Genomic DNA, 8,484 nt, shown 5'->3' on the forward strand with positions numbered 1-8,484 from the left:
AAGTGTAACGTCTCGTCCCGCAAAATACCTTGCTTAAGTCAGGGTATTTCCACTAGAAAGAACATTACGTAACCTTCTCTAGTATTAACTACTTAATTATCGAGCCTTTGTATCGAGTTCGCGTTTCAGTTTTAAGAAAATTCCACAAAATTTTGTTTTTTTTATTCATTAAAGTCATAATTCAAACATTCACAAATAATAATAATCACATAAATATTATTGATAATAATTCTTATACAAAAGAGACCAAAAAAAACTCAAATACAATATACTAAACCTACCCCTCTATGTAAAATAAAATCTCAAAGGACAATAGCGAGGGACTCTATGAAAGCAATTAAAACCATAAAGAAAGCCTATTGATCGCTCGCAGCTTCAAATTGCGTCTTCAAACCTGTCGCTGAAAGGGTGGAAAATTTGGGGGTGAGAACCAAACCACATGTTCTCAGTAGAGGTCGAGAATGCCGTGAAAGTAAAGAATAAAGCGCAAATAGTTAACTGCATTCATAGACATCTAAAAGGAAACTAACTTTCTTTAAAGGCATTAGTTAATTACTCAATATTCTAAATCCATATTTTTCTTGTAAAACTTTTAAAAGTTTCCTAGACTGTATGAATGACCAACCTGTCCCAGTCATAGGTTCATTAAGTCTATGCTGAATCAGTCAGATACTTTATACAAAAATAGACTTCAAACGTACCAGTCACGGCCTTAGGCCCAAACAACTCAATCAACACCCAATTTACCACAATCCAGCCAATCAGTTACAAACACAAGTAATGAGGTTCAAACACAATCAAGAGCAATTACATCAAGTATAGCAACTAGCAGTTAAACAGAATTATTCACTTAGGCAAACCAATTACAATATACACACCCAAACAATGTCACATAGATGCATATGATGCATGCCTGTCCTACTGGCCATGAGGTCATGTGTCGGTTATGTTGCCAGACCCGACTCGGATAAGCGGGATTAGACCACCATCCTTATCCGTAGGTTCCATAGACAAGCGGGAATTAAACCACCATCCTTGCCCGGAACACGCAAGCGGGATTAAACCACCATCCTTGCCTCCACAGTAAGCGGGATTAAACCACCATCCTTACTGGATACATAAAATAATACGCAAGCGGGATCACACCACCGTCCTTGCTGAACAATTTATCAATACGTGAGCGGGATAAAACCACCGTCCTCACTGCAGGCGGGACAAAACCACCATCCCTGCATAATGGTTTACGCACTGAGCAAGCGGGACTAGACCCACGCCCCTACCAACAATCTCATAAACCAAATATTCTTTTCTCAAAAGAACCATTGAAGTTATTATCATTAAATAAGCCTTAAATATTTATTTTGATCAAGTCCTTATATTTTTTTATAAAATTTGGACATAATCTCCTTTAAAAATAGGACTTATCCACCCTTACGGGTTCCTTCTTTCTCAACAATTCATCAGCCTCTTTCAGCATTTGCCACAGCAATATATTCTCAAAAACATTTGATAATAGAAAATCTATTTCTTAAATTCCATATCCAAAATAATTACGAACACAACTTGGCAGCCTGATTTCCATTTTGTTTTTAAAATATCAAATAAACTCGGAATTACGCAAACTTTAAATCCATGCGACCGTCTCGGATTAAACTTTCTATTAAATCAAAAATCATAATTTTTCGTTGTCTCTAGCTTCGGGAATATAAGCAAAACCGTGACTGATCTGCAGTATTTTAAATCAATAAGACAGCAGCACCATACAACATTTGAAATTTCATATAAAATCCAAATTAAATCCAACCACCTTAAAAATTAATGTGGTTAAACATAACTCATCCAAATTTCTTTCTAAATTGGTTCTAGGGTTATACCATTTTTAATGAAGGAGTTACGTAGCTTGGAAGTTAGGTAATCCTCTGCAGAAATCTGTTTTACAAATCATTGAACACAACCTCTTCCAAGTCCCATAACTCACTTATTAAAACATGGAAAACCCTGAAATTTGAATCATATATACTAAACATACTCAACTTTCACCTCCAATTGGTTGCATCTCAATATCACTTCAGAGTTAAAAATTATAAAATCTCAAAGTTACTAACTTAGAAAACAAAGCCTGACTTTTACTGCATAAAACATCTTTCTTTGAAAATCCAAATCTTTAAAACCACAACTCTAACAATTCTAAATTTTTATGAAATTAAAGTAATAAGACCAAAGTTTCATTTAAAACTGGTTCCATTTCAAAATTCCAACTGCAGAATTTCCAATAGAGGAATCAAGTTGCTGCTGCGTTAAACGTTCTGCAGAAAAACCAGTTTTGACATCCGTGATTCAAAAATTCACCATAAATCATAAACTTAGTGAAAAAGTCTCAAATTCAGCAGTCCAGTTCCCTATATCCCCAAGCTCAATTCAGACTTGGTCCCACGCAATTCCGATAATCACAGAAATAGTTATAGTTTTTTAAAGTTTCCGGCTTCCTTTAAAAATAATGCAGAAAATCAAGTTTTACATTTTAACTTTGAAAAAGCATAACTAGTTCTATAGTTAATTCAAACTTCTCAAAATTGAGTCCCAACAACAACTTTTACTATACTTTACTCAGCCTTTGCTCTTATATCATTTCGATTATCATTGAATAACGGATTCACTTCCAAAGTCACCTTTTAATTTCAAAAATCAGTTTTTCAGCAATCTATTTAGTATTCAAAATTCAACCCTTCAAAACCCCTCAAAACTTTGAGAATTAGGGTTTCTGATTCAATTTGGGAATTAGGGTTAGAAATTAGGGATTTTATAAAATAATAAGGATAGGTATGAATAGATATTTTGATAAAATTGAATAGCAGAGTAATTTTAGAATCAAATATACTCTATTAAAAATATTTAGGAACATTATTTATCAACATATGGCTAAGTGTAATCAATCAATATCACTAATCAACAATTCCAAATAACAATCTCAACCATTCCAATCACAATTTCAGCCACAATTCAATATTCACATAGTCAATCAATTACTCACAGATATTAAATCTATTTGCAGTTATTCAATAAACCTTGTAGTCATTCCTAAATTAAAATCATTTTAAACCCCCTACCTCAATGTCGCATTAACAACGCAATTAAACCAAGCAGCAGCCTCGGTGACGTTTTTCCTATGAGTTCCCTTCCTCTAGCAACAACACAGCAGCTCGGGACCTATGTAGCAGCATCAGAATCATCAAGAGCGGCTCCAACATTGGTTCTCGGCGACTCCAATGGCACTAGCAATCTCCAAATAGAGCCGGCAGCTGCCTCCAGTAACGGCGGCGGCAAGGTAATTTTACAATAATCTCTTTATACAATACAAGCAGTTTCAGAAACAAGCTTCAAAGTAGAAACAATTTGGTAGGACAAGGAAGCAGAAACAGGGGCAGAGCTTACAAAAACAGTAGTGGTTCTATTGGTTGTTTCCTGGGCAGCTCGAATGTTGGCTCCTGGTGGCAGAGAGCTCCGGCAACTCACAGAACCCAGAGGCAGAGGCAGAACATCTTCTTCCCTTGATTCTCGCGATGCTCCTCTTTTCTGTAAACATGGTAGCAGCGGCGCTCTCTAGTGGCGGCTCGGACGGTGGACTCCACTCACGGTGATGATGACACTCTCTTCCACAAACCTTGGCAGCAGCGGCGACGAAGGCGGTGGCGGCGCTATGGCTCCTGGTTCGCGCTCCTCTCTGCGGCCTCCACAGAGCGGCGATGACGACGACAAGGATGGACGGCGACGAAGGCGGCTGGCTCCAGCGACGGTGACGGCCCTAAGGGGGACAACAAGTAACGGTGGCGGTGGCTCCTCAGACGACGACGCGCGACGGACCCAGCGGCGGTGGGAACAGCCGGGGTGGCAGCAACGCGGGCTCCACGAAGGTCACAATGGTTGGACTTCGCAATGCTGCAACTCGCGTGGATGGCGACGACAGTGACGGCGAAGGACCCCCCAGCGGTGGCTCTGGCGACTGAACGGTGGCTGCTTAGATCACACTCTGATTTCCTCCCTCTCTCCCTCTCTGATTCCGTTTCAGCGTTAGGTTTAGGAAGAAAGTGGGTGGGGGCTGCGTTCAGGGGCTGGGAAAATGGGGGAAAATTAGGGTTAGGATTTCTGGGATTTGGGAATTAGGGTTAGAAATTAGGAATTTTATAAAATAATAAGGATAGGTATGAATAGATATTTTGATAAAATTGAATAGTAGAGTAATTTTAGAATCAAATATACTCTATTAAAAATATTTAGGAACATTATTTATCAACATATTGCTAAGTTCAATCAATTATTTCTAATTTAAATTATAAAATGAACAAGTTAATTATATTTTGTAAAGTACAATTTAAATTCAAATATCAATTTTCTAGATTAAATCATACAAATCTCTATTATATTTCTATCTCTGAAACTTTAATTTCAATTTATAAAATAATTTACTATAATATAAATTGTACATAAATATTAATTGACTTAAACTTAAAGTATTTATAAATATCAATCTAATCATTTCTAATAAAATAATTTCTAGGAGTTCAAACTAATAAAATAAATCATAATTTATTCATAATAGAAATTTCTTAAATTTAATTATATAACACCTTCATTACTGAATTCTAATTTGAAATTATATAAAATAACCAATTATAAGAATGTACACAAAAATATTAATTAACTTAACTCTAAATATTAATAAAACTAATTTAATTTCTCTTAATTGATTAATTTATAAAATAAGATATCAAATTAATAAAATAAATCATAACCTTTTCAGAATAAAAGTTACTTGAATTAAATTATACAATTCTTTCTTATTTTTCAATTACTAAAATTATACAAAATATTCTATTATAATAAAATTACTTAAAAATATTAATTGATTCAAAATAAAACTATCTCCGAATCTATTTAATTATTTCTAATAAAATAATTTCTAAAATTATAAAGTTCAAACTCAATAAGGTAAAATCACAATTTATTTATATTTAGATTTTTCAAAAATGCGGAATGTTACAACAAGCCCATCACCAAGAAAAGGATGGAGCAAACAAGAGATCATGGACCTCAAAAAGAGCATGAGAAAATTACTCACCATGAAATCCCTGAGATACCTCAAGGGATGCACTTCCCTCCACAGAACTATTGGGAGCAAATCAACACCTCCCTAGGAGAATTAAGTTCCAACATAGGACAACTAAGGATGGAACACCAAGAGCACTCCATCATTCTCCATGTGATTAGAGAAGATCAAAGAGCTATGAGGGAGGAGCAACAAAGACAAGGAAGAGACATATAGGAGCTTAAGAGCACCATTGGTTCTTCAAGAAGAGGAAGACGTCACCCTCACTAAGGTGGACCCGTTCCTTAATCTCCTTGTTCTTATTTTCCTATTTTTTGTTTACTATGCTTTATGTTTGTGTCTTATTACATGATCATTAGTATTTAAGAGTCTATTCTTAAAGCTATGAATGTCCTATGAATCCATCACCTTTCTTAAATAAAAAATGCTTTAATTACAAAAGAACAAGAAGTACATGAATTTTGAATTCATCCTTGAAATTAGTTTAATTATTTTGATGTGGTGACAATTCTTTTTACTTTCTGAATGAATGCTTGAACAGTGCATATGTCTTTTGATATTGTTGTTTATGAATATTAAATATGTTGGCTCTTGAAAGAATGATGAAAAGGAGAAATGTTCTTGATAATCTGAAAAATCATAAAATTGATTCTTGAAGCAAGAAAAAGCAGTGAATACAAAAGCTTGCGAAAAAAGAAAAAGAAAAGAAAAATGGCAAAAAAAAAGAGAAAGAAAAAGAAAAAGCAAGCAGAAAAAGCCAAAAGCTCTTTAAACCAAAAGGCAAGAGCAAGCTGGAAAACAAAGTGCTTAGGGCCACGGCCAAGACTCATAAAGTAGCTGTGTTCAAGAATCAACATACTGAACTAGGAGAACCAATAACACTATCTGAATTCTGAGTTCCTATAGATGCCAATCATTCTGAACTTCAATGGATAAAGTGAGATGCCAAAACTATTCAAGAGGCAAAAAGCTATTAGTCTCGCTCATCTAGTTGGAGTTAAGTTTCATTGATATTTTGGAATTTATAGTATATTCTCTTCTTTTTATCCTATTTGATTTTCAGTTGCTTGGGGACAAGCAACAATTTAAGTTTGGTGTTGTGATGAGCGGATAATTTATACGCTTTTTGGCATTGTTTTTACATAGTTTTTAGTATGATTTAGTTATTTTTTGGTATATTTTTATTAGTTTTTAATTAAAAATCACATTTCTGGACTTTACTATGAGTTTTTGTGTTTTTCTGTGATTTCAGGTACTTTCTGGCTGAAATTGAGGGACTTGAGCAAAAATCTGATTCAGAGGCTGAAGAAGGACTGCAGATGCTATTGGATTCTGACCTTCCTGCACTCAAAGTGGATTTTATGGGGTTACAGGTATCCAAATGGCGCGCTCTCAATTGTGTTGGAAAGTAGACATCCAGGGCTTTCCAGCAATATATAATAGTTCATACTTTGCCCGAGTTTAGAGGACACAAACTGGCGTTTAACGCCAGCTTTCTGTCCTATTCTGGAGTTAAACGCCAGAAACAGGTTGCAAGGCAGAGTTAAACGCCAGAAATAGGTTACAAACTGGTGTTTAACTCCAACGAAGACCTCTACATGTGAAAGCTTTAGTCAGCCCAAGCACACACCAAGTGGGCCCGGAAGTGGATTTCTGCATCATTTACCCATTTCTGTAAACCCTAGTAACTAGTTTAGTATAAATAGAACTTTTTACTATTGTATTTGAAATCTTTGATTAGTCTTTTGCTATCTTAGACCTTTATGGAGGCTGGCCATTTGGCCATGCCTGGACTTTCATCACTTATATATTTTCAACGGTAGAGTTTCTACACACCATAGATTAAGGTGTGGAGCTCTGCTGTTCCTCATGAATTAATGCAAAGTACTATTGTTTTTCTACTCAACTCAAGCCTATTTCTTCTCTAAGATATCCATTCACACACAAGAACATGATGAATGTGATGATTATGTGACGTTCATCATCATTCTCACTTATGAACGCGTGCCTGACAAACACTTCCGTTCCACATGCAAATAAGCTTGAATGCGTATCTCTTAGCCTCCTGATCATGAGATCAGAGTCTTCGTGGTATAGGCTAGAATTATTGGCGGCCATTCTTGAGATCCGAAAAGTCTAAACCTTGTCTGTGGTATTCCGAGTAGGATCTGGGAAGGGATGGCTGTGACGAGCTTCAAACTCGCGAGTGCTGGGCGTAGTGATAGACGCAAAAGCATCTCTATACACTTATCTGAAACTCTCACCAATGAATTGCATAAGTATCTCTATCCTATTTTATATTTTAATTATATTTTAATTATCAATTCAATCTGCCTGACTGAGATTTACAAGGTGACCATAGCTTGCTTCAAGCCGACAATCTCCGTGGGATCGACCCTTACTCACGTAAGGTTTATTACTTGGACGACCCAGTGCACTTGCTGGTTAGTTGTGCGAAGTTGTGACAAAGAACTAAAATTATGAACGTGCGCATGAAGTTTTTAGCACCGTTACCAAGGAATGAATGATCACGATTTCGTGCACCATTGATTATGGTTGGAAGCTCAAGGTTTAAGAACAATGGTTGGTATAGAACCAATTTGCATGGGTCTAGGAGGTTGTTTTGGTGCCTAAATGAGAATTCCAAGGCTAAACCACCTAGAGGAAACCACCATGATCAACTTGAAGATGGGTTTGAAAATAAGATTTGGGATCCCGGATTACAATATGAGGATCAACCATGGGAGCTCCAAGCTTGTGAAGAACTCCATCAACATTTGGTGAAATCAATTGAGAACATTGGAGCACAATGGAAGACCAAGCATTGGTGGATGTTCAAGGATGGATTCAAGCACAAGCCACCTAGATGAGAGCTCCCCATAAGTCCAACTTAAGGACAATAAATAAAAGTGCTAGGTGGGAGACACCCCACTACGGTAAAATCTTTTCATTTTTCTCTTTGTAAATATTAGTAAAATAGGTTTAATTTCATGTTTAGTTTAGTTTTTTGAGTTTAATTGGGAGACTAGTATGTTAAATAAGATTTTATGGTGTTTTGGTAGCTGTTTGGAGGTTTGGAATGCTTGGTTTGGTGCAAGAACTTGGAAAAATTTTGAAAAACAGAGCACCATACCACGCGTACGCGTCACCCACGTGTACGCATGAACCCAAGTTTTTCGATCACCCACGCGTACGCGTGACCACCAAATTTTCATGCACCCATATAAATTTTAGAGAGTTGCGCACGTTTTGGGCTGGAATTGTGCTTCTAGCACAATGTTCACCCATGCGTACGCGTCCCTCACACGTACGCGTCGCCTCTCTGATATGTCCATCATGTATACGCGTGACATGACGCATACGCGTGACACCCCTGCCCT

The 8,484-nt window shown here is 36.5% G+C and overlaps 1 long non-coding RNA gene across 1 annotated transcript; it reads right to left on the bottom strand.

Moving 5' to 3' along the window:
* Positions 333 to 3,691, bottom strand: LOC107624528. Its single transcript, XR_001616922.2, has 3 exons — positions 3,433 to 3,691; positions 3,108 to 3,343; positions 333 to 400 (listed from the first exon to the last, which is right to left on the bottom strand). It is a non-coding gene; the product is annotated as an uncharacterized LOC107624528 (long non-coding RNA).

This window comes from Arachis ipaensis, chromosome B10 (genome assembly GCF_000816755.2).
Source record: "Arachis ipaensis cultivar K30076 chromosome B10, Araip1.1, whole genome shotgun sequence".
NCBI lineage: Eukaryota > Viridiplantae > Streptophyta > Magnoliopsida > Fabales > Fabaceae > Arachis > Arachis ipaensis.